This window comes from Pongo abelii, chromosome 12, assembly GCF_028885655.2.
Source record: "Pongo abelii isolate AG06213 chromosome 12, NHGRI_mPonAbe1-v2.0_pri, whole genome shotgun sequence".
NCBI classification, from domain to species: Eukaryota; Metazoa; Chordata; class Mammalia; order Primates; family Hominidae; genus Pongo; species Pongo abelii.
In genome coordinates this window covers 67,737,483-67,764,537 of record NC_071997.2, presented here as the reverse complement: position 1 = coordinate 67,764,537, position 27,055 = coordinate 67,737,483, and the positions used below count along the sequence as shown (strand labels likewise).

Below are 27,055 nucleotides of genomic sequence, written 5' to 3'. Positions count from 1 at the left end.
CAAAACCTGTAAGCAGGAACAGACACACACACCAAATCTTGGATGCACTTCAGAGGTATGAACACGGACCCCTGATGGAGTGTACCTCAAGGCAGTTTTGCCACCATTTCTCTATTTTGTATTATAAGGCAAAACTGACTCTACACACCCAGTAAGATTGTAAAATGCATATAATCTTGATTTTTAATCCTAATTCTATCTAAGCTGTTACAGAAAGGAATACAATGCAACATAATAAAAAGTGAAGTCATTTTCCTTAAGTTTGCCTGACACACTGCAGTAACATTACAATGAGCATATTCAGAAGAGGCCTCCAACTCCTAGAGGGGGAGGGCAGTGGGAACTCTCACTCTCAGGGCTTTGTGTAACAACCACCTCCTTAAGCAGGGCCCAATTTAAAGGAGAAAAGACACAACATGCCCTCAAGAACCGGAGTGCAAGAAGCCAGGCGCATCAGCCCCTCCAGGCCTCTCTGGGCCTGGCTCAGGCTGGCCAAGGTCAGGGTCGGCCCAGCTCCTAGCTCCTCAGAAGCCTCTCTTTCCTCAGGCACTCTAAGAAAATAACAATACCTCTTTAACCACCCTTTGGAGAGGCAAGGGACCCTTCAAAAAGGCCTCACTGGGCTGCAACTTGAAGATGAAGCAGTAGCAGGAGCTGGCTAAGGACGCGTAGGTAACTCTAGGGAGGGGGTGCTGTGGTTCATGCGGAGGGTGGCCCTGGAGTTCACGAAAGGGGGGTCTGTGACCCACTGGCTTCCTAGGTCACCCCGGGGCTTTGACACTCCACTTTATCTCCTCCCTTGACTGGTGAAGACCAAAGCCTAAAAAACCCATGCCTTCTACCCAATTTTTCCAGACAAAGACCCAAAGTGACCCTGAGCTCCAGGGCGGGGTTGGAGACTCCCACGTGGAGGCATCATGTGGGTGCTCCTCCTTCTTCTGCCCACCCTAAGGGGCCTAAAACTAACCCCAGCCACTTTTCTACTGAATAGTCATTGGCTCTTAACATGAGGTTTGAGATCAAACGACCTCCCTCCCCAATAAACTTTTTAGAAGCAAATTCCTAGCATTCTGGTTTTCTAAACATTAATTTTAGCAACTATTAACTGCAGCAAACTAAGTTTCAAACATAAAGAACAAAACTCATTGGTAGCGACAGAAATGAAAACTTCTGGAGTTTTCCAGGAAATTTCATACTAAACACAACTCTGTACACGAAAACTAGTTTTCAACTGTGCAACTTTTCATTAGGAAGGACCCTGCCCTCAAAAGCTATAATCTGGGTAGATGCTCAAAAGTAACAAATGTCACTAGAAGTGTCCTCAGAAGTCAAAGGACCAGAGGACCAGGAGCCTGAATGACTTGACTTTTTGGGGTTTTCCAACTCCAGAATCTGAGTGACTCCCACAGTAAGCAAATCTGAGAGATTACTGTGGGCTGGGGGCAGCCAGGAGACCTGCTGGAAATAGATTTGTAGCCTATTTGAAAGTTACATTTAAGGTGGGATTGTCTCTTCATATCTGTTTCCCATCTCAAGATAGTGAGCCCCCCAGGGCACAGACAGTGTGTGTTTTGTTCACTTCTGTACCCTCAGCATAAGGCAGTCTCCAACACAAGATGCTCCGTAGATGGTCACTGAATACACGAACAGTAAGTGGAAATAATGAGGAAAGACACCAAGGGGCAGCCAGGGCAGCACTGTAAAAACAGAGCCAGGTGTGTGTGTGTGTGTCCCTGAGTGTGAACTGCATCTGGGAGGGAGGGTCTGAGGAACGGGAGGGTTGCACAGACCTCAGAGTTGAACGGTTTTACAGGGCAGGATCAGGGTCGCGCAATGCACCAGCAGCCATACAGAGCAGGCAGGAAAGCTCCAGCTGAGAAGCTCTTCTGTGAGCGGCTCTCCCATCCTTCACTTCTCAACCACGGGCAAGCCTTAGGCTCACCCGGAGGCCTGATAAGCACAGGCCACTGGGCCCCACCTCCCATATTTCTCTTTCAGCATGTCTGGGGAGGGGACCTCGAATCAGCATTTCCAACAAACTTTCGGGTGATGCTGGTCTGGGAACCTCACTTTGAGAACTACCATTTCTTCTTTTCCTCAACAGGCCATTTCAAGTTTAGGCCGGAGGATATCTTTATTCAGTTAATCTTGATTCCCAAGGCCTTCCTTATTTGTTTCTAATTTAGCAGGGCAAAAAGGACTGAACAGCATTTTTGTGATAGCAACTGACAACTGACATTAGAAAACAAAATACTGCATGCAGAGTTAAGATGTCTTATACTCAATTTTAATGACAAAACTCAGGGTCTCAAACTGATGTGTCAGATCCTACTGGCCCAGTGGGGACCAGATTCTCCTTGCTGGGGTCTTAAAGTGATGGCAGTGGGATCTTATCCAAAGCCCAGAAAGGAACTGAAACAGTACTTACGTTTAAAAAAGTAACATCTCCCACTACTACATTTTGCATTTTGGAAAAAAAATGCAAACAATTTTTTTAAAGATGAACCAGAAAAGGTTATCTTTAGCTCAATGTTTTCCAACTATTTAAAAGCTATACCTCTTTAAAATCTTTTTTTAAAAAAATTACCGTCCTTTAATGTTATTTGAACTGTCAAAATAAATGTTAGGATTTTTTAAAGTGAGAGTATTAAATCGACTTTTCCAAACTTCCACTTCTGTCATCCTACCACCACCAACAAAAACCACTGCTTTAACCTGCAGGCTCACCCCAGCCTCTGCAACATCACAGCATCCCAGTGGCTCCCTCCACAGACTCTGGCTTGGGGGGTGGGGGCAGTGCAGGGGCTGTAGGAGGCCTGCACAGGGAGCCCTCCTCAGCCCACGAAGACTGGCTTGCTGGGTTTCTCTGTGCCAGTCAAAAAAAGATGCAAAAGTCTTCACAGATGTAAAACTCTGCATTATGTTTTAACTTGATTCATCCCAAATGATTGTCATTAGCCCGTGCGGAAGGAAAACTCTCACTGATAGACTTTTCTACTCAGTTTCTGGAGAAAGAGAATTCATGCCACAAAATGACTTTAAAAGGGGGTCAAATTGACAGCTTAGTTCTAAATTCTTAAGAGAGGAAATAATTGGGGAAGGTGTGACTGATCTTGTGACCAAAAAGGAATCAAAGATTGAGTGGAGACACCTGGTCCTGCACCCCTGGGGCTTGTGCAGCTCAGCACCACCCTGACCTGGTGCGGGGACAGACGGGGAACTCAGGAAAGCATCGCCTTAAAAGCCCAACTGGTTTGTACCTTTTGTACGTTTTCAAGAGCTTTTTCCAATTACCTTTTGGGAAACAGCAACAACTACACATTCTGTATGCTCCCTTCTCAGGAGAGCAGCAGGCTTCACAATTAAGTGGTATGTTGTTTTAAAAGTCAGGTAACAAGGCAACACTGAACTACAGTGTCTGCCGTGGTGTACGCGCGGCTAGTGGGGCGAGCTGGCCATGCTCTGCTGCTCACCTGGGTGGAAAGCACAGCTGGGGCCTGCCTCATGATGAGTCACCGGCCTGCACACGCGGGATCCTGCACGGCTCCACATGCACGCTATACTTCAACAGGAACGTTTTCAAAACGCTAGCTAACAGCTCTTAGGAAAAAGGCTCCTAATTCAAAGGGGAGCTTTAACAAGCTGTATCCCTTGGCAGGGCGAGGTGGCTCACGCCTGTAATCCCAGCACTTTGGAAGGCCGAGGCGGGTGGATCACGAGGTCAGGAGATCGAGACCACCCTTGCTAACACGGTGAAACCCCGTCTCTACTAAAAATACAAAAAATTAGCCGGGCGGTGGCGGGCGCCTGTAGTCCCAGCTACTCAGGAGGCTGAGGCAGGAGAATGGCATGAACCCGGGAGGCAGAGTTTGCAGTGAGCCGAGATCGCACCACTGCACTCCAGCCTGGGTGACAGAGTAAAACTCTGTCTCCAAAAAAACAAAACAAAACAAAACAAAAAAAACACCAAGCTGTATCCCTAACCTCATCAGACACACTGTCCCATATGGCTGCTGGTGTGACCACTGGTTGCTGATGAGTCCAGAGGTGCCAATGCTAACGCTAAAACCAGAAAGATGAGGCCTTTAACCCAATGCCAACACTCAAAGTAGTGATCTGCCCTCATGTACCCACCTCCTTGGAAGAAAAAAGAAGCTGAGAGAAGATGTGTGGCGATTGTCTTATGAGAAGGCTGGCAGCCGTCCTTCCCTTCCCCTGACATACTGTGCCACCAAAGCCCACAGCCCTAAGTGTGGAAACACATTCATTCTCCCGGTGTCTTTTGATGGTGGTGATGGTAGAAGAAAGGGGTGCCCCTAGTAAAATTAGCTGGGCATGTGGCAGACTTCTGAGCCGAAAAGAGGTTCAAAGTAGGGCCAGGATTGTTTTGAGACAACTTCTGAGACACAGAATATGCTGTTTCCCTTCTCCTAACTCCACAGGCTGGCCTCCCAATGCGTTTAGGACCCTGCTTTTGAGGCATCCAAGTGGGAGAGCCTCTGTTCATGACAAAAGGGAACCTCCCACCAGCCTGAGGGCGGGACGCTGAGGACCCCAGAGCCCTGCCTCCAGGCTGCTGTCGTAGTGTGACACAGCAACTTCCGAGCAGGAAGGAGAAGCCCGATCCTAATTGGGGGAAGCTGTTTGCTTAGACAACTTTCTACACTTCAAATATTATACCTTAAATAACACACCGGACTAAGAAATCTGATCATGTCCAGGCTTTTAACACCCTCCTCCCCCAAGGAACAATAAAACACACCAGCGAAAACAAAGAGGCTGCCCTGAAAAGGTTGCAGTGGTGGATGATACTGGCAGAATCAGAAAGGAAGCTAAGAGAAACACGCGCGTCCTCAGCCGGGCCTCGCGTGTCCTGACACTGCAGCAGGCACGGGATGTGGGGCTGTCCCCTCCAGCACGGTGCGGGAAGGTGCTGGGGTATCCAAACAGCAAAAGTAAACCTGAGACCCCAAAACAACTGCGTCTGGCCCAGGGGAGTGGGCAAAAATTCCAACAGGGAGAGACCGTCTCTGGCTTATTTACAGACAGGGTAAGGATGCCCAAAGACAAGAGGGAGTATTAGTAATAGAACCCACGAAACTCTATGGATCGGGATGCTTTAAAAAAAAAAAACAAAAAAAAACAAAAAAACACCAAGGCTCATCCAGAATGTCTGAGGTCCCTGCAGTAACATCCATGCTAATTGGTAAGTAAGACAAAGCCTCCCCTAACAAATCAGCAATGTAATTATAAAGCCAGTCACTAGATCAAGCCAGTCTCCAGTGCTCCAGCGATATTCTGAACCTGTAACCCGATACCACTGTTTGCTGCCGGCGCCTCCTCCGGGCTCTCCCGCTGCGCACCGGCCGCGCGGGGGCCCGCAGGGCAACGCAGCCTAGGCTGTTTGTGCAAGATGAGACCCTGCATTTGACGAAGACCTGCAGGAGCAATCCTCCCGGCTTTCTTGACAGTGAAGAAGAAGAAGAAGAAAAAAAAAGCCCGACGATACACTGAAATTCGAACAGGAAGTCAAGCCCTAAGTAAATTTAAGAAACAACTTTTACTGTTTAGGGTTGTTTTCTAAAGTCCAAATTTTTAAAATTCTAGTTTCTCCTCTCAGATTTTTACATGCTTCTATTAAATTGAAGGCAATTTCCAATACTGGAGGTTTGTCAAATATAAACTTTTCTCCTAGTAAAATAATTTTTTAAAATGTTGACAGCTGCATTTAGTAAGCAAAATATAGTCAAATTCTGGGAGGGAATGTTTCAAGTAAATATTTCTTTAGAATAAATTATGGCCTTGTTAATACACATCTGGAAAGAAAATAGGCTTTTTAGAATATAAATGTCAAGTGGTATAAAATGTTTCTTATATCCTGTCTTAGTGGTTCCTCTGCCAGCTGGGAATTTTAAGTTTTAATCCCAACTCTTAGGAAGCTATGGACACCAATCACCTTCTTCCAAGGACAATGAGAATGCTGCCAATTGTTTTATTTTACCTAAGGATTCTGGCTAAAAGTATGGTACACTTGATTTAAAAAAAAAATTAGAAAGAAAAATGCTTTATTTGTTTTCTCAGTTTTAAGGAATTTTTTTTAATTTATAAAGAAAAAGGATTACTTGGGAATGGCACACTTAATTCAAGTAAAAGGTTGAGTAGAATTATACAGTTTCTAATCTTAACAAAAACATAATATGCTCTGATGCCTGGAATTTGCTTTAAAATACTACAAAACAAACAAACAAACAAAAAACCCAAAACCTGGCCATGTAGATGAAACAAGATTTGACAAAATGTTGATACCTGCTGAGGCTGGCTGATAAGTACAAGGCGGTGCATTGTACTCTTCCTTTTACTTTTGAATGTGTTTGGAATTTTCCATAATAAAAAGTTAAAAACCACAACATGCCAACACATATTTCTAAATTAAAACATATAAAATAAGCACAATAAATTACTCACACCCCCAGTGAAAACTATTATATTAATTTGATAGGGTTTGTTTTTTTTTTTTTTTCCACACAGAAGAAAGCTATTAGTGCTCCATGTAAACAAGCACGCCCAATTCAAGTTGGAACTCTTTAAATTCTGGAAGACAGCACATCACATCCAGCCACGAGGGGGCGCAGCCGAGCAGCAAGGAGCGCAGAAGTCTCATTCTTCACTGCAATTTCTACCTACAGCTCTCTCAAAGTATACACATTTTCAAGATTGTTTCCAAATTCAGGTATCCACAGGACACTGCTAAGCAAGCTGGGAGCTTTGCCAAGGCCAAAATAAATTAAATTATGGTACGGTTCAAACTCTGGAAGTACTGTGTATAGGAAAGGTTGTTTCTCTGTATATAAAAGTTAACACTGGTATTTCAAAAACCATGGTTAAAATCCCTGGAGGATTCCTGAAATGAGAACAAACACACAACAACAAACACACACCCAAGTCATGAGATGTGAATGTGGAGAAACCAACAGTTCAGAATTTCCAGTGGGGCTTCCAACATGGACTCCCAATAAAACAATGAGTCTCAATAAATTCGGCACTAAGCTTTTACCAGTATAGACAGACACCTTTACTAAGCCTATTTACTACTTCTTAATAACTATAAATTATCTCCATACTGAACAGATACCGCTTCAGGCAGTTATTTGGGAAAACCCTTCATAAAGGACATTGGGGAGGGGCCATTTAATTATAAAATGTAACACAGTTAACCTTAGGGAGATGATGAAGCCAGATCATTATGTGTAACTACTTGCTGGAATTCTTTCTATTTAAATTATGAGTTCAGGTTATATGATGTTGTATGTTCAATAATAATGCTCATAATAGATGAAATGTTATAATGAGTCTCCGCATTTGAAAATTGGAAACTATAAACATATCTATATATTATAATCATTTGAATTGTGATACTACTTCATAATAATTTGGTGTCAGAATATGTTTTTAGCATTTTGAATCTCAGGCCTCATTAACATTACGGTAAGGAATTCTCAGATTTGACAATTTTTCCCATAAGACTATGTGCTTTACTAGTAAAGACTAGCCAGCATTGCCCAACCCCCAATTCTCGGGCATAATGAAAATATTTTTTTCTCCTGTATTTATAATTGCTTGGATGGGATTCTGTTTCAATCCTCCTGTAGCATCTTTTCCCTAAAGGTACACTGTTTTTCTCCCTCACACTAGAGACCCTTAATAAACAATGTCAAGGGGGTGGGGGACTTAGAGTAGAAAGGAAAAGCTTTGCCAAAAGTATGTGACAGTTTTTGTGTTAAAAAAAAACTCAAGATATATATGTAAGTCTTATTAAAACAGGGAAATATAAGGTTTTAGAACAATTCTGTGAAAGATAAAATTACATCTTAGTTAAAACCAAAGGTGGCCTTCTAGATTTTATTAGACAACTATTTGCCACTGAATAAAACTAAGGAATAAAAATAAAGTATGCTACTTCAAGAGATGCTTCAATGGAAGCTTTTCTTAAAAGTTAAAAATTAAAAACTAGCCATGCCTTCAAATTTGGATGCTTCATTACTATGAAAGAATCACTTAAAATATTCCTTACAAATACAGAACATATTTCATCTTATAACTTATCCGTGCAGTCCAAAGAGGAAAACCAGAGAAATATTGTTTCTTTTACTGTGTAAAACTGAACATTGTATTGTACGACCTAAACCTGGATTCCCTAGAGAACAATATCACATTTCTACAACATGACGTGTACAAAAATTTGAAGTGCAGGATAATAGAAATATACTTGAGACATGCAAATGGCAGGAAATAACTATTCTATGTAATACCTGTCCCATGTAAGTAACCTACATGTTCCGAATGTTCAATTTGGTTGCCTCTAAGAATTAGGTAGGCTAATAAGGTTTTACAAAGACAATTTAAACTTTGTATCATATACTTGAATAATTCACACACAGAAAATAATTTTAGAAAGAAAATGGCAATGAGGATACAACTAAACTTGAGGGGAGTTAATGATACTTTGTAAATATGGCAGCCATTAAAGAATCACTACTTTGGGACTATTTTGAGATAAAATGTTTGTCTTCCCAAGGACTTCTGTGCATTGATAATGAATGGCTCATTGAACTTTAAGCTATGTCACTTAAATACAATAAAAATAATCAAGAGTACCACACTAAATGTAATAACTATTTATTTTCTAAGGAAAATACTTCATAATTCTTCAATTACCTTCAATGGTCTTCATGGAAAGCCTTCCTCAACCTCCCCAGCCTGCCACTCTATTCATCCTACCTGTCTTCTGGAGCTTTAGAAGAAGGCAGGAACCACCTGAAGAATCGAATTTTTAATGTGTAAACCAACTACTTGTTAGAGAGCTAAGAATCACTGCCAGTGAAATGTATTTTATTTTATATTTCTGGACATAGTGAAACTATTTTAAAAAATTAGTTTGCCTTAAAAAGTTCAGAAAAGACCACCAAGTTCCTGACAAGCAGAGAGGCAGAGCAAAAATTCCACTCTGGATCATAGCACCCAAATTCCTCAGGCAGATTGGTTTTCTCTGATAGCATGGAAGACACAGGAGAGGTACAGATGGACAGGTAGATGTCCCCTCAAAGAAGGAAAGAAATCTGAAAAGCAAATCTGTATCACCTATTATAAAATGGGATAACCATACAGGGAAGATCAGTTTAAAGCAGCTGCCAGCTCGATATCTCATTAGCGTGACTAGGATTTTATGCAAACCTGTTCTGGTGTAGAGATGACCTTGGGACTTTCAGATTCTCTGAGTTTAACTTGGGCAATACTTCTAAACACAAGGGTGGGGTACACCAGCAGGCCTGCTCCAAACCCCAGGAGCTGCAGTGCATGGCGTGGAATGATAAGCAGCCGGCCGGAGCAGAGGCAAGCAAAGAGCTAAAGGCTGATCTGGAGCAAGAGACTTTTGATCATTTAGTGTTTTTGACCATGGTCTATTCAAGTGTACATTTTACTTTTCTTCAACAGGTTCACTCAGCCCACTGTTAAACATCAGTGTGTGTGCATATGGATATACAGAATATATAGACATAGATCATGTCTGTAAGAACCAGAATCCCTTCCCCTTTACTATTCTATGGGAAAGTCCTTAGAAAATGCTTACCTTTTTTTTCAGTTAACTGCCTAGGAAGGTTTTTAAAGGAAAAAAGCTTAGAATTAATTAGTAACTCTGCAAAGCTACAGGTTTTTGTAAAGTGACAAAAAAGATAGTAAGGCAGACATGAATGAGTTTTAAGAACTGAAGTTTGCTGCTACCTGGAGTTACTAGAGAAACAAAGCTGCCTTTGGGCACCTCAAACTAGTCAGACCTGCTATAGCAGTTGCACAGTCAGCTCCAGATCTGTCCTCTGCTCTTCTCCCTCCAGCCCCCACCCCACGCCTCTGCATAGCTCAGTCCACTCTCTACTCAGGGTGGAGGTGGGCCGGGCACACTCACCCCTTGATCTGCTGTCCCTGTGGGGAGGCAGGGCCAGCTCTGGCCAGACAGTGTGCAAGTGTAAGAATAGGCCCGCCAGGAGCACGGATGCCAACTCCATTCTGAGCTGAAAACTGCAATGGGTGCAGAATACAGCTTAGGTGATCTTGGGTTTCCAAAATAGATCAATCAAATTGTGGGGTTTACTTCAGAGAATCCTAGCATTAAGTTCAGATGAGGGACAGAGGATTCTGAGAAAAGACAAATGGATCTTTCCAGCTTTGGGATCCATCCCTCAGACCACAAAGAGGGCAGAATTTTCAAAAGAGAGTTTGTGCCGTCTATATGTGGTGCTTGTTGAAACTGGCAGGATCTGTTCTGTCCTATTAGAAATCATATATTATAAAATATATTCTAATGATTTTACTTTGAAATTTTCATTTGTATTTCAAAGAAAATTTTTAGACAGCCAATCATGTTTTGTTTGTCTCGTGATCTCCAAGAAAAAAAAAACAAGGAGTCTATTTATTACTCAGAATAGGAATGTCGTCTTATTGAGCTGACATATGCCATTCACAGATTCATACAAAGAATGAACTGCCACACAGTGCTAATGGAGAAAGACACTGCTCCACACAATGAGTGACGGACGCTCCAGGGGACAGTTCTGTTCATAAGGGTTTCCCAGCATCCGCACACAGGGCATAAGTTTGCCTTTAATATCAACTGCACCGGCCATTTGAGACAATCATTTTTTCTAGATTAGTAGCCATTTCCTTCAAACATACTAAAACTAAATGAAATAGCCACAATTTCTTAAACAGGAGTCCTGGCTTGTGGGTTTCTACCAATTGCTTAATGAATAATTATTAACAATATGTACAAAATATATGAGTTGTGCATATAAAGTGGCCATGGCACTTTTAGATTTTCATGTTTTGCTAGTCAGTATTAATTAACAGAAAGACCTATGAGAGCTGGTGTCACCCTTATTGTGAGGCCATTTTCATGTCAACTGGAGCTTGCCTTCTGGTGCCTTCAGTACACACCTGATCTTTGGACTCAGTAATCAGAGACAGTGCCTGTGCTTGCTCTCTCTCTCACGCACCAAGTAACTATTGCAACTAGAGCTATCTCCTATAGGATATGCCATGACAGTGAATACAAAATTTCTGTTGCCAAGAAGCTTTAAAAATTCTGAGTGAATTAAAGTTCATGGCCCCAAATACTCCTATCTATACATAGCTTTTTCCGTAGGTAATATTGACAAAGTGGTCTTGATTCTGTTGATATATGTGAAATATAAAATGAAGCTTTATCCTTTTTTTCTGTGCTTTTTAACAAGAAACCACAGCAAAAGAAACCTCTCAAAGTTTCTGTTCCAGCTTTCACCTTTCTTAGTTACTAAAATGTAAAATATTTTGTCTGAGGGTAAACTTGTAGTACAATTGGACACTGATAATAAAAGTAGCATGCTGCAAGTTGATAGAAATTTTTATGTATTTGCATTCGAACATCTTCAAACTGCCTTCATACGTTTTGTAATGTTTTTTTTTGTGTGATGCAAGTGTGTGCCTTTCTAAAGTAGTGTTGTAACTTATTCTGCCATTGGAACCCTGTTTAAAATAGCAGATGCCATAAGCTATCAGTCGCCACACATATTTGAATGAGTTTTAAAATATCAAAATATGTGCTATTTTACTAGGCTCATCATCAGTAATAATTCAGTGTGTAGCAACTGGGCAAAATTCATATTTTAGCTTCTCAATTAAATAGAAAAGCTTTAAAGAGGGACAATTCAGCAAATAGAAGTGTAAAGATTTTCTAAATCTGAATTAATATCCTTCTCTTAGTTCTTCAAGGGAAACAAGCTTGAGCAGCTGTTACCTAAGACGCTGTGACATTCGCCTGACAATAAAACCGTTCCCTAGGACACCTCCTGTCATACATACACTTGGTTGGCATTACAAAATGTGAGTCCTCTCCCCTACCTGTCTGAATGAAGTAAGGAAAAGGGCCGGGTGTTAAGGAAAAAGGGGGTTGGGGGATGTCAAATCCAAAATAAGATTTCTCATCTGAGAACAACATGGTTATGTACATTTTAATTAGGGGGTGAAATAAGTAAAAAAAAAAAAAAAAAAAAAAAATTGTTAAAGGATTCCAAACTTAATGAACGACATAAACAATTTTATATTAACATATAATACACCTCTAAAGAAGTCAATGAAGCTAAAGGAAAACTTTTAAACATTTGTCTCTTTTAAATAAAAAGAAAAAAAACCCTGAAAAAATTAACAGAAAAGCAGAGATCCACAAACAAACTATTCTTGTTCACTCCAGAAGTTGGGATCTTAGGATGGATATTTTCATCTTCACAGCACACCCTAGCACACTCATATCAGAATAGACTGCTATAAAAAGGGGGAGGGATGGGAGCTGCCAGGGTGAGACATGCCTTCTGCTGAGCTGAGCAACTACCCCCAACCCCCATCGGCCAAGCAGCCCAGACGCTCTCAGGTGGACGGTCCTTCAGGGGCGGAGCGAAGCCAAAAGCCCACTTCACTCTTGTCAGGGACTAGTCTCTAATTACAAAAAGCTACTGTGAACACTTAGGGCCTCAGGAATCCTGGTGACTACAACTTCTAGGCTCTTTACACACATTATGGATATTTCTTAACGTATATTGGGAAATCAAAAAGCGTATTTCATGAACAAAGCTTGAAAACATGTACTCTCTACCCTAAGACCAACTGGGGCTGCCCAATTCGATTCAAATAAAAACTGCTGTGGTCTGAGGCTGGCTGTCTCACTCTGCTGACTGTCCTCCCCATTCAGTGTCTGTGAAAACTTACTTTCTACCTCCTGAAACAACTCAGCTTGCAAGCAAAAAGTTATTCCAATGCACACTATACCTGATCTTTTCGTGAAACTTAGAAACTAAACCTAAAACTCGACTCCCATCTCAATCTATTTTACTACCACTTCTGCTAAAGGTAAGATAACTTATAGCCAAGAAAACAAAACAAAACACGATTTTCTCTCCATGCAGTGGCCCTGTGACGACACCCCCTGTCTTACTGGTACAAAGTCTAGGGCTTGGGACAGCTGGCTCCCCTCAGCCCCCTCCCTTTCAGTCATAGGCGGTTACCACGAAGATGACTTGTAGATTTCTAACTTAAAAGCCAACGAGACGTTAAGTTTAATATACACGTAGATCCCAAATCAATTCATTTGGGCATGGACGAAAAGAGGGTGGAGAGGGACGTTTTTAACATTATAAAAAAAACACCGGGAAATTCACAAAAACGCACTACAGCAAGTTGGATGCAAACCCGGCCACGGAACTCAAAAGTGAAGCAGCCTTCGCGCCAGCAATCCGAGCCTTAAAAAAAGTCTCGCACGTTCACAACAACACAACCGCCACAACGCGCACACACATCCCAGCTGTAGAGGCGACAGCTCCAGGCGCCCCCGCCCGCCGCTCGGCTCTCCGAGCTCCCGACCCCCTCCTGACCCCGGCCCTGCCCCCAGCGGCTCAGCCCGCAGGCGCCGGGTGTCCGAGAGCGCGGGGCCGGGGCCGGGGCCGCGGGAGGGAGCGCTCCTCCCGTACCTGCTCCGTCCCCGGCTCCCTCCCGCGGCGGCGCCCGGCCCCTCCTCCGCCCTCCGGGCTCTCCCAGCCCTGGCAGAGTCCCAACACCGCCCCCCATCCACCCGGAGCCCCCCGCGCCCGCGGATCCCCTCCAGCCCGACGCCGGGAGAACTTACCACATGCAGCTCCACCTGGGAACTAACGCATCAGGAGGGGTTTCCGCCCACTCCTCAGCTACTCCCGCTCCATGCGGAGTGCCCCGCTCCAGGGGCCCGAGGGTGGCGCCGGGGAGCGGGCAGCAGGCGAGGTTGAAGCTAAGACTCCGCCGTCCTCTGCCTGCGCGCTCGGAGCATTATACAATGGTGGAGGCGGCGGCGGCAGGCAGCGGAGGAGGAAGCAGGAGGCGGGCGGAGGGGGCGCCCTGACCGAGCGAGCGGCAGCTCGTGCTCCAGCACTCGCCGTGCAGGAGTGACGTGCGGCCCGCGAGCCTCCCGCGAGCTCCGGGCCCCGGCGCCGCAGGCCCCGCCCCTCGCCGCCCGCCCCCGCCCCCGCCGGCCCCGCCCCGGCCCGCCTCTCCCCGGCGGTCCCGGGAGGCGCGATAAAGGCCGAGGCCGGCCGTGGCCGCCGGAGGAGCAGGAAGGGGCGGCGGAGCGCAGTGGGCGCCGGGTGGCAGCGCCGCCCCCAGCTCCCTCCCGGGCCGGCGCGCCCCTGATTTTCTCGTAAGGACGGGCTGAAAGAGGAGGGGAGACAGAAGGAGACACTCCGGCCCGAGGACCACCACTGCCACTAGTAACGCCCCCCACACACTCTAGAAGTGCTCAGGCGAATGACGAAGCGGCTGGTGACAAAGGCGGCGGCGAGTGCAGCGCGTGCACAGCCCGCGGAGCCGCGCGACCGCAAATATGACAAGCATTTGAGCTATTTGGCAACGTGGGGCCGGTCAGCGGGGCGGGCAGGGTCCCCGCGGGGGGCGAGGGGCAGAGAGCTGGCCTGGGCGCCCGTCTCGCTGCCTGCGGGGTTCCTGGGCGGGGGTCCGCTGCGGGACACTCCTCCGAGGCCCGCACTGGTCCGAACGGCAGGATGGGGGCTCCAGCCGTGAGCCGGGGACAGAAAAAGTCCCTTGCCCGCGTGGCCTCAGCCCGACGCGAGAAGTGGGTCACCAAGTCCACGGCACTTTGGGAGCCGGACCGAACGAGTTGCATCCTTCGGGGCCGGCCGGGCCGCGGTGCAGACCTGGCAGGAGGGAAGCCAGGCTAGGAGACGCAACCAGGTCGGAGGCGCGGTCCTCTGTCCACAAGTTTCACGTTGATAGCCTTTCCCTCCCGTGGAGTAAGCTTATGCTTGGAACTACTTAAATTTACCAGGAAAACTTATACTAGTTGGAAGAGAATGTGTGTATGCCCAAATGGTGAGAATTTAAGAGCACTAGGGAAAGAGGCCAGATAGATGGTTCCACTGGAAAATTAATGATTATTTTAAAAATTACACGTGCATTCAGTATCAAGATGTAAAAAGCAATGCAGGCAGGCACCTTAAAATTTTGGCTGCCACCCCAATCGATATCATTTCAGGTCATTTTGGAGTTTAATGGTCCACTATACTAGTTGTATTTAAGAATAATAAAGCTTTAAGACCTAACATAAAGGTGATTGTAAGTCGTTAGCATCAAGAGAAATTTAGACTTGTTTAAACTGTTCTGTAATGATTTGTTATCAATCAAATTGATGATCTCATCGAAATTAAACTTGTGCTAAAATGTTGATAGAGAAGACAACGCTTCTTGTTTTATCTTTAAGGAGGATGGAAAAGTTTTTTACTGGACCCTCAGTATAATTAAAGTCTTATACAGTATAACCTAAGCCAAAAGCTAATTATTTGTGGATATCTTTTTAGAGTCTCATTATAATGGCGTTCAAAATGAGATATTATGGAAGCTGTGCTCACCGGCCCTCTGCAGGTCTTGCTCAGTTTGCGCCTGAGTGGCATAACATTCAAACATTTTGCTGTGAAGCCAAGATATTTTTCATTTCCAGAGTTCTGCAGTTTAGAGAGAACATTAACTACTAACAGTTTTCTAACCACCCACTCACTTATACTTTCAGTGCTCACTTTAAGGAAAAGCCATTGAAATAGAAGCTGCAATAATCTCTTCCTGTGACATCTTTGTAGAGGAGGCCAGGGGCATTAGCTCTGTTTAAAGTAAATTTAAACGGCTATTCGTGAATTTAAACTGCTATTCATGAATTAAAGTAAGCAGGAAGTTACACTTGCAGAACTTTTGTGACACTTGGATATTTTCTAGCAAATAGATTACACCAAATGCAGTGTTTCTGTATAAAATAACAGGACTTAAGTCAAAGTGACAATTTTGTGTCACTAGGATAGACAGGATTCTGCTGAAGTCCATAAGGTCTGTATTCTGTACCTGCTCAAACAAAGGTTTGCGCTCTTACGAGACCAGCAACCTGCGTTTTTTGGAGTGAAATGGTTTCCGTCTCTTTATACCTCTGAAGGCTGTAACATCTTATCAATGCAAACAATACAAATAGCTCCCACTTCCCCCACTTTTAGAATCTGGCATCTTTGACCAAGAAGTTAAAGTGAGCTGGCAGCTTCAACAGCTGCCAATGTGGTTAACACCAGCTGGTTAACCCTCTCCCTCCCCTTATGCAACCCCCTACCCCAAGGCTGAGTCACACATAGGCCAGGACAGCAATCTGTACCTAGCCCTAGAAATTCAAGTCTATGAGGATAAGGAAAGGCACTTCCCGCACTTCTGAAGTCTGAAGTCAGCTCCCTTCAGTATGCAATGACATGATTTGAAATATTTATTCAATGAAATATTATTTATTTCAAATCATGTCATTGAATAAGAAGTGTTTAGTGAATATGTAAATTTCGTTCTCACTCTTTGGGAGATTTAAAAGCCCATTTAAGGGCTGGGTGCAGTGGCTCACACCTGTAATCCCAGCAATTTGGGAGGCCTAGATAGATGGATCACTTGAGGCCAGGAGTTAGAGACCATTCTGGCCAACACAGCGACACCCCCATCGCCACAAAAAATGAAAAAATTAGCCCTGCATGGTGATGCATGCCTATAGTCTTAGTTACTAATGAGGCTGAGGTGGGAGGATTGTTTGAGTCCAGGAGTTCAAGGTTGCAGTGAGCAATGACCACACCACTGCATTCCAACGTAGGTGAGATCTTGTCTCAAAACAAAATCCCATTTAAAATAATCCTACTCTGGGGGCCTCATCCAGAATTTGGAAGATCTGCCCCTCACTTTCATATAACATAACTTTAGAACAGTTATAAGAAATTAGGCTAGTCATCCACATTTAACTACCAGGAACATATCTGTTTAGGGAGAAAAGAAACATTCCTTTTATAAGTATAGAACTGTGATGGTAAATTTTAAAAATGCTCCTGAGTTTAATTTCAGAGAAGTACTTCTCGGCATCATTTTGTAGTTCTGGGTACTAGTTTACACTTCACTGCTTCTCTTTTGAAAGTTTCTGTGCCCTCACATCTGATAGACTAGTACACTAGTGCAGTGACTGAAGGCCACTTTTGGCATTTAATTAGCACGCACCAAAAACACAAGGGGCAAACTGGATATATAAACTGAGAAACAAAGACTTTACAACAGGTTTTGAACTTAATTTCATTTTTTCCTTTGCTTTTATTAAATTTTTATCTTTCAGGTTCCACCTGAAATACCAGTAATGATCATCCATCTATATACCTTGCAAATATGGTCTTGGTTTTATGGCAAAAAAAGATAAATGTTTCAGTTATTAAATGAATTGTATAGAGCCAGGTAGGCTAAATAAGCTTTTCATGGACAATACGGAGATCCTAACTGTGGACTCATCATTCGGATAACTGAATATTGGAATAAATCTTCAAAATAAAGTTCTGGAAGTCACATCACCTAACTGATTATCAAGGAGTCAATAGAGGATACAGTGATTTGGAAAAGTAAATACACTCACAAAGATGGCACAGGCAGATTCAGTCCTTTTCAGCCACTAACAATTTAAAACAATTCTATTGAAGCAGCAAGTGAACTCCTCTACTTCTGCAAACTTTTCTCCATCTCTTCTTCCACCTGCTTTTCTCATGGTTTTTTTCTGCTCCTCCCTGAAGTCACAATTCATAAAAGCAGAACTACAGCTCCAGTGAAGGCCCCTTTGCAAAGCTTTCCATGTTGTTATGTTGAACTGCTTTGCAACGACTGCTTCTTACCTTCTGAGGGAGGTTTCACTTGTCTGTTAAAGATACACCTTTTTCTCTTCTAAAAATCTGACAATATGTAAATCTAAACCTGAAACACAATCTTCATGGCAATATTTAAAGAAAATGCTTTTAAAACCATTTCCTTTTTTTCTAGCACTTGGGATCAGTCCCTTCTAACTATTACTGGAGAAGATGGCTTCTGTTAGGCATCAGCTTCCTTCCTATTCCATTTTCCACTGAATCTTCAAAAGCCTTGTGCAGTCTATCAAAATGCAAAGAACTTTCTTGGTGACTCTGACAACTCCAGGGTTCCCTCCTGCAGGGACACTACTCCACTAAGACTGGGGGTCACTTCTCAGAAACATCTCCCATCCCCAGCTCCCTACACAACACACATCGCCTCTACGCTTCGACTCTGTATTTCTTCCTGTCTATAAGCCATCCATCATTCTTGAGAAGTTTCCAGTCTTCTCAAGGCACTGAGCACTTCTAGCTTCCATAGAAAATTTCAATGAATGTTAGAAATTGCACAGACCTTTCTTGCCCCCAGGAACCAGCTTGGTGAGAGGAAAAGTCCTGGACTAGGAGTTGGAAGATCTTGTACACATTAATTACTTAACCATGATAAATCTATGACTTTTTAGTTTCTTAATTGACTGGTCACAGATTTAGGATCAGCACCAGTTCTGGTCAAAAGAGCACAGGGTTGTTGAGTCAGGTGATTTCAGGGCTAGCTCGTCAGCCACAGCGAGCAGGGAGGCCGAATCAGACCCTCTGCACTGGGCCTGCTTCGACACCTGGCAAAAAAAGGAACTTGGACTCAAAGATTTCAAGAGCCCCTCCCTAGAGCTAAGAGTCTATGAAACAGTGATTACACTGTCTGTCAATATCCTCATGGAGGAGTTTTAGGGCTAAAATGAGATAAAATGCTTTGGAAGCTGCTCAGTTTGTCTGGAAGAATATAAAACCAAGTTCATGTCCACATATTTCTAAATGAAAGGACTAGAAATACAAATAATGATAATGTGCTCTCTTCAATATGTTCTTTGAATTAATTTTTTAAGTCCAGAAGATGGACTTGAGCAGTTCTATCCATATTCTTCTAGATTTGTTACCCCTTAGGGTTCAAGTCACCCAGCTGTGAGATTGGGAATACCCCTACCCCCTAAGTTTGTATAGCAGCAGGGCAATTTACAAGGGGCTTTCTTTTTTTTTTTTTTTTTGAGACGGAGTCTTGCTCTTGTTGCCCAGGCTGGAGTGCAATGGCACAATCTCAGCTCACTGCAACCTCCGCCTCCTGGGTTCAAGTGATTCTCCTGCCTCAGCCTCCCAAGTAGCTGGGATTACAGGCATGCACCACCACACCTGGTTAATTTTGTATTTCTGTAGAGACGGGGTTGCTCCATGTTGGTCAGGCTGGTCTCGAACTCCCAACTTCAGGTGATCTGCCTGTCTCGCCCTCCCAAAGTGCTGGGATTAGAGGCATGAGCCACCGCGCCCGGCCACAAGGTGCTTTCATATGGATCCACTTGTTTGCTCTTCATAATACCTTCCCTGTGCCATAGGCAGGGCAGGTACTACTACCCACATCTCATAGAGGACTAAACAAAGGATCTGAGAAGGACCTACCAATGGAACTCTTTATCAAGCTGACCCCAGGGTCAAAGAAAGTCTGGATCTAACATTCATTGAAGCATTCTGTGGAAGCCAGGAGTGCTGAGCGTCTTGAGAAGACCATATACTCCTCAGAAACAGCAGATGGTGCAGAGCCAGGAAATACAGAGTCAACGTGCAGAGATGAACAGGAGGGTAGTGCTGGGCCAGGAACTGCGTGCTGCTTAGCTCCATCTCTCTACACGGGTCATGGAATAACAATTCTATTTCTTATACAAAAAACTCCAACCCTGCCTATCCTTAGCCTTGTTAGCACCATATTTTATCCCACAGAATTAACAATCCACAACCACCACAACAAAAAAGAAATAAAACTCATCATATCCTCTAGCCCCTCACTCATTTCCAGTAAGGTTCATAACACGGTCATTCTTGTTTACCACCCTGTCTCTAGCCTCTACAGCACTGCCTGACACAGGAGGCATTCAATAAGGATCACTCGATAAGTGGACCAATGAGGAATGCTGAAGCACTTACAGCAGCTTCATAAACTCAAGAGGTTAATCTTTCCTGCTAAAATTTCCCTCATGAAGTATGTACTGTTAAGAGTTAATTTTAACAGGATCATTACATGGGGAACAACCTTGCAGATAAACACCAAATTATTGCCAGAATCTCACCATTCTGTACTTTTTAATGAAGATTCTTCTCTGCCTACTTACTTTAAGAATGAAAAGTATCAGTCAAATAACATTTTAAAACACAGCAGCATTTGATTTTTAGGTTAAATAAAAAAGCCAGATAGGGGTTGAAGAAAACCAAAATATATGCTTAGGCCATCAACCTGAAGATAAATAAAAAAAAAAACCATCTCTACTAAAAATAGTAAAAATTAGCCAGGCATAGTGGTGGGTGCCTGTAATCCCTGCTGCTCAGGAGGCTGAGACAGGAGAATCTCTTGAACCCGGGAGGCAGAGGTTGCAGTGAGCCGAGATCGCGCCATTGCACTCCAGCCTGGGCAACAAGAGTTAAACTCTGTCAAAAAAAAAAAAAAAAAAAAAAAAAAAGACTTATCTATCCAAATTGTCCAATGGCTACCTGAATGGTTCAAATGAGCATTCAACACTGTCACCTTCACGCCCTTTTGTTCATGGAATACAAAAATATGACAGTAGTTAAGAATTTTATATTAATTCTGAGGAAAAAATTGCAAAGTGATGACAAGAAAAATATTTTTTTTCCAAAGTATTACTCTAATGCTAAATGTTTTTATGTTTTAAAATCAAGCAAATTTATATGATTGGCTAGACTAAATTCTATCTTTTGGTTTACATATTCTTATATCTATTGTAGAAACTATCTAGGATTGAGTAACTTTAAGCCTCATAAGTAAAGAGGACTTCTAAGTATGGTGAATTTTGTAATGTAAATAATATATTTAAACCATTTTTTGAAGTCTCAGCTATAAAAATTCTACTTAGAGAAGTTAAAAAAAAAAATCAAGACTTTAATGTGAATAGGTGCCCAACAAATGCCTCCAAGTTTAGGCTATGAGGCATCATTAGAAAATAAACGTGAACAGAGGATACAGTTTAAGTGTAAACACAATATACAACTAAAAATGAATCGGCCCTTTGCCACATGAATTTTTATTAGTTTTCTAGGGGAGAGGTAACACTTGCCAAGACTGCGTAGGCTTTACCTTTTAGTTGCTAATGTAGAATTGTCTTTTAAAGACCTGTTGCCAGAATAAACAAGACGTTTTCAAAATTATCCAACCTGTCTAATAATACTAGTCTTTTGCTTTAAATTGGAATATATATATATATATACACACACACACAAAATTTAAAATTTATAGCCAGGCATGGTAGTTCATGCTTGTAACCCCAGCACCTTGGGAGGCTGAGGTGGGCAGGTCACTTGAGGCCAGGAGTTCGAGACCAGCCTGGCAAACATGGAAAAAACCCCATCTCTACTAAAAATACAAAAAAATTAGCTGGGCATGGTGGCACATGCCTGTATTCCCAGCTACTCGGGAGGCTGAGGCATGAGAATTGCTTGAGTCCAGGAGGCAGAGGTTGCAGTGAGCTGAGATCGCACCACTGCACTCCAGCCTAGGCAACAGAGCTGACTCAAAACAAATTAAAGAATGAATGAAAATAAAATAAAATGCATAATTTTTGTTTTCTTTCTCTTTTGTTTTTGTTTTTAGTTTTTAAATTTTTATATCTAAAATTTCAGAAATGCAGAGTAAATTCAAGTAGGAAGAAAATAAAGCAAGCAGCTCAGACACCAACACCACATTAGGTACACTTGTTTAAGTAGTCAATTGTTTTTTCAAAAATATACTTTAAATATTGAACAAAAGATTTAATCTTGCTAAGTAATATTTGTTTCAAAGTGGTTTTCTTGGAGAAGTCTTGTTTAGGTTATAGGAAACTCCTTACATGGGCGGAGAAGCTGGCTTTAAGGAGAAAATAATAGTGTGAATGATCTATCTGCAACTTCCCTTTTTAAAAACAGAAGTTGAATCTGTAACACCAAATTTAGAAAGGAGAGTGGATGGCAGCAAATACCCTAAGAATATCATCTGTAGCACAGACGCCCACTGCTGTTCTGTTCTGTTACAATTAAATGTACACTTTACAATCCTGAACTTGCTCAGACAATGCATATATTTAAAGATGATTCATTTAAAAGAAAACATACATCTGAAAGAGTCACAACAAGTCAAAAATCTCACTTAAAAAGTGCCAGATTCCCTCACTATGAGTGCAGAGCTATTCATTTGGCCTCTTTACACAGAGTGCAGCACAATCCAGTACAGGGCTACAGAAAAATCGTTTTTGTGGGAATCATATTGATAATTTCAACATAATTTCTGTTTAGCTTCCTTTAAGAAACTAAAGCCCAAATTACAAAAAGGTAGAAAAAATTTTTAATTAATCAGATACTGATTTTCAATCCATTCTGATTTGTTGCCCCTTTAAAACTGTGAGACATCATGCTTTTAGTTTTAATAAAAATTAACAGCAATGAGAATAAAGATTCCAGAATTACTATGTTCTCATTACAGTCAAAAATGAAAAGTGAGAAAACAAACACCTTTCCAAAAGTTTATTAGATGAAAAGATAAAAATTAATGGGGGGTCATACCATTTAATGGACAAGAATACTCAATACTATATACATACAGATTCTCCCCCAAACTTATCAACAAATTACATGCAATTTAAATCCCATATTTTCCTTCAATGGAACTTGGCAAATGAATCCTAAAATTAATCTGAAATAGAAAAGGGCCAAACACAGTTGTAATAAGCTTAAGGAACAAGATGGGGGACATGTCCTATCAGAGCTTATTATAAAGCTCTAGTAATTAGAACAGAGTAGAGTTGACATAGATACAGATAAATAGATCAATGGAACAGAATTGAGAGTTCAGAACCACATATATATGGAAGTGTAATACATGACTGAAGTGAAATTACAGATCAGTAAGGAAAGAATTCAATAAGTAGCTCAGGGCCGGGCACGATGGCTCACGCCTATAATCGCAGCACTTCAGGAGGCTGAGGCAGAAGGATCGCCTGAACCCTGCCTGGGCAACATGAAGAGACCCTGTCTCTACAAAAATTTTAAAAATTAGATGAGCAGGCCAGGCGCAGTGGCTCATGCCTATAATCCCAGCACTCTGGGAGGCCGAGGCAGGCGGATAACGGGGTCAGGAGTTCGAGACCAGCCTGGCCAACATAGTGAAACCCAATCTCTACTAAACATACAAAAAAAATTAGCCAGGCGTGCTGGCGGGCTCCTGTAATCCCAACTACTTGGGAGGCTGAGGCAGGAGAATCACTTGAACCTGGGAGGCATAGGTTGCAGTGAGCCAAGATTGCACCACTGCACTCCAGCCTGGGCAACAGAGGGAGACTCCATCTCAAAAAGAAACAAAACAAAACAAAACCCACAATTTAGCTGAGCATAGTGGTCCCAGCTTCTCAGGAGGCTGAGGTGGAGGATCACTTGAGTCCAGGAGGTCGAGGCTGCAGTGAGCTATGTTGGTACCACTGCACTCCAGCCTGGGTGACAGAGCGAGACTGTCTCAAAAAAATTATAAATAAATAGCTCAGGGCCACCTGATTACCCGTATGAAAAATAAATTAGGTGCCTAATATTTACAAAAAAATATATTTCAGGTAGACTAAAATCTAAATAGGTAAAACAAAATTTCAAACTTTTGGGAGAGAATATAATATATGAAAATATGTTTATGGCTTTAGGATAAGGAAAGTGTGCTGATTATAGTTCATCTGAGATTCATTCTCCACTTGCCTCTGCTTGGCTCCATGCCTTGAAATGTTGACATCTAGGGACCACCTCACCCAAGTTCCTTTGCTCACTAGCTTCCAACTGGATTCAGACAAAGAAGGTACCAGAAGGAGATCAATGGGTCAGAAGGTGGAGAAGCTGGGGTACTTCTTCCCTGCTCCTTCCTGCTTTGGGCCCTCACCTGCAAGTACACATCCCTCCACAACTACAGCTTCTGCCAGGTGGCCCCTTCTCCAGGATGCCAACTCCCACTAGGTTCTAGCAACACCATTTCCTCCCCTTTCCCCTTTAGGCTTAAGGATAGTAACAGCTTCCTACAGTTATTTGTCTTCTGTGCGTCAACTTTTGTCATACCTCTGTAAAATGTCCCTTCACTAGTGTCTCTTTAGTTGAATCATTTCAGTGGAATTCTGTTTCCTGCAGGGACTCTGACTATTTAAGAAACAAAACACCCAATGAACAAACCATAAAGAAAAATATCAATAGCTTTGATTACACTAAAATTAAACATCTCTTACATAAAATACACTACAAACAAGTTAAAGGCAAGCTAAAGATTGTCAAATGATATATGTGATTCATAGAAATAGAATCAACAAAAGATTAGTATTCAGAATTAACAAAGAACTCCTCTGAATCAATCTTTTAAAAGACATATAAATCCAATAGAAAAATGGGTGAGGAAACTAAAATGTCCAATGAACACAGGAATAGGCACTCAACTTCATCAGTAAAAAGAAAAATGCAAATCAGGTTGTGTCAGTGGACATGCCACTAATCCCAGCACTTTGGGAGGCTGAGGTGGCAGGACACTTGAGGCCAGGAGTTCAAGACCAGCCTGGGCAACACAGCTAGACCCTCATTTCTACAAAAAAAGAAAAATGCAAATTATAAAGAGATATTTCATAGCTATCAAATTGATAAAAATCAAAGTTTTGTATGTATACCAATATCAAATACTGATGAGAAGGCAGATAAAAAGGAACTCTCATAAAACTTGTGGGTATATAATTTGGTATGACCACTTTGGAGATAATTAGGCATTTTCTTTGTTTGTTTGTTGTTTCTGTGACAGTCTTGCTCTGTTGCCCAGGCTGGAGTGCAATGGTGCCAACACGGCTCACTGCAGCCTTGTCGTCCCGGGCTCAAGCGATCCTCTGAGACTCCCAAATAGCTGGGACCACAGGTGCACATCATCATGCCCAGCTAATTTTTATGGGTTTTTGTAGAGATGGGGTCTCACTATGTTGCCCAGGCTGGTCTCGAACTCCTAGGCTCAAATAATCCTCCTGCCTCAGCCTCCCAAAGTGCTGGGATTATAAGCCTGAGCCACCATGCCCAGCCTAATTAGGCACTGTCTAGTAAAGTTGGAGATGCACACACCCTGCCACATACAGTCTTTCTCATATCGAAAAATAAGCTCTACAGAAAAGGATTCAAGTGACTGTTTCCTCAGTTCTCCCAAGGATGGTATAAAGTTAAAATCTGTGATGTGCTAGCAAATGTTTAACAACCAGCTAGGGGGATAGGGAAGGAAGCTTTTATTTGTAGCATTTGCTGATTTCTGTGGTATAAATACCCACACCATGGCTGATTTCGAGCCTCCCAACTGAACTCAAGAATTAGGAAGAGATTAGCACATTCATTCTTAGGAGTGGCTATCAATCTCCAGCTCCAGCTCAACACTTGAATGATTCCAGACTTACAGAAGTTAATTCATTACCCTACAAAGATACCTTAAGAGATTGGGGCTTAATTCCCTCGAGGAATTCTGGATGAGAAGGGCTAAGTCTAGAATCTAGAGAGACTCTTGTTTTTATCCCCATGGAGACATAGGAGAAGAATCTTTGTGGCAGTATTGCTTGTAATAGCAAAATATTGTAAGTAACCCGAAAGATCAAGACGATACCTTTGAAAACTACAGTGGTTAAAAAGAACTAAAGGTCTTTCCAGCCCTGGCCCCAGACCCTACAGCCACGGAGATGTTGATGCCTAAGAAGAACCAGATTGCCGTTTATGAACTCCTTTTTGAGAAGGGAGTCATGGTGGCAAAGAAGGATGTCCACATGCTTAAGCACCCAGAGCTGGCAGACAAGAATGTGCCCAATCTTCATGTCATGAAAGCCATGCAGTCTCTCAAGTCCTGAGGCTGCATGAAGGAACAGTTTGCCTGGAGACATTTCTACTGGTACCTTCATCTGCCCCCGGAGATTGTGCCTGCCACCCTACGCCACAGCCATCCAGAGGCTGGCAGGCCTCAGCCTAAAGGTCTCGGGGGTGAGCAACCTGCAAGACTCACAAGAAGGGAGGCAGACAGAGGCGGAGTGCTGTGCCCCCTGATGCCAACAAGAAAGCCAAGGCTGGGGCTGGGTCAGCAACTGAATTCCAGTTTAGAGGTGGGTTTGGTCGTGGACGTGGTCAGCCACCTCAGTAAAATTGGAGAGGATTATTTTACATTGAATAAACTTACAGCCAAAAAAACTTAAAATAAAAAAAAAAAAAGAACTAAAGGTACCATGTATTGTGTGTTGATCTCAAAATATAAAGCTTTATCTCAAAAACAAATATTGACTAAAATAAAGCAAGTTATAAAATATATACAACACCATTTATATAACATATTTTTAAACATGCAAAACACTGTATATATGGTTTACATATATATATGTATGCAATTATAGAAAATAGATTTAAAAATTCAAGAAAGTAGTTACCTCTGGTAACAGGAGGAGGGTAATAGAATCAGGGAGAGACACACAGGAGATGTCTTTTTAAAAAGTATCAAAGTATCAAAAGCAAATAAATGTATTCTAATTATTTCATTGTTTCAGAATATAGTAAGTTAAAGAAATACATTTTCTCTTCTTTCTTCCTTATGGTTCCCATGAAGTAGAACCATGTAAGATTTTTTTTCCTACAACTTCTAGCACCTGTTAATATTGGACAATATTTGTTTGCAAATATTCATTTATTCCCCATTATTTCAGTAATAAACAATTTATTCTTCTCATTCGTTCTGATATATTATCCTTCTCGCTCTCAATATTAGACTGTAAAATCCAATGATAATGCTAAATCAACCTAAAGTTCTTCAATAGGAAGCCCAGCTCATCACTCAAGTATAAGAGAATAAGTGGTTTAAAGCCTGTTTTGGGTGTATTTCTTACCTGCCAGGCGAACTTCTATCATGCTAACAAGGATAAATCTTCCTCACAAAATATGGAAGGCTTCTTGTTACTTCCTTAAAATGACAAAGAACTCAGCACTAAAAAGTGAAATCTTGGTTTTGGCTTTTTTTTCTTTTTAAGCAAAAAATAGAAACACAGTTTCCCCATAAAATA

At 42.3% G+C, this 27,055-nt stretch overlaps 1 protein-coding gene and 1 pseudogene across 6 annotated transcripts in view; one reads left to right on the top strand and one right to left on the bottom strand.

Moving 5' to 3' along the window:
- SERTAD2 (SERTA domain containing 2) overlaps positions 1 to 27,055 on the bottom strand; it is a 119,496-nt gene that overhangs the window by 8,323 nt on the left and 84,118 nt on the right. Inside the window, exon 2 of one of the 6 annotated variants that reach the window (XM_054545570.1) lies at positions 8,716 to 8,814. The exons of 3 other annotated variants lie outside the window; for them this stretch is intronic. The gene's annotated coding sequence lies outside the window, so the exon portion shown is untranslated. 6 annotated transcript variants of the gene reach the window in all.
- Positions 25,681 to 26,237, top strand: LOC129057686 (small ribosomal subunit protein eS10-like; annotated as a pseudogene).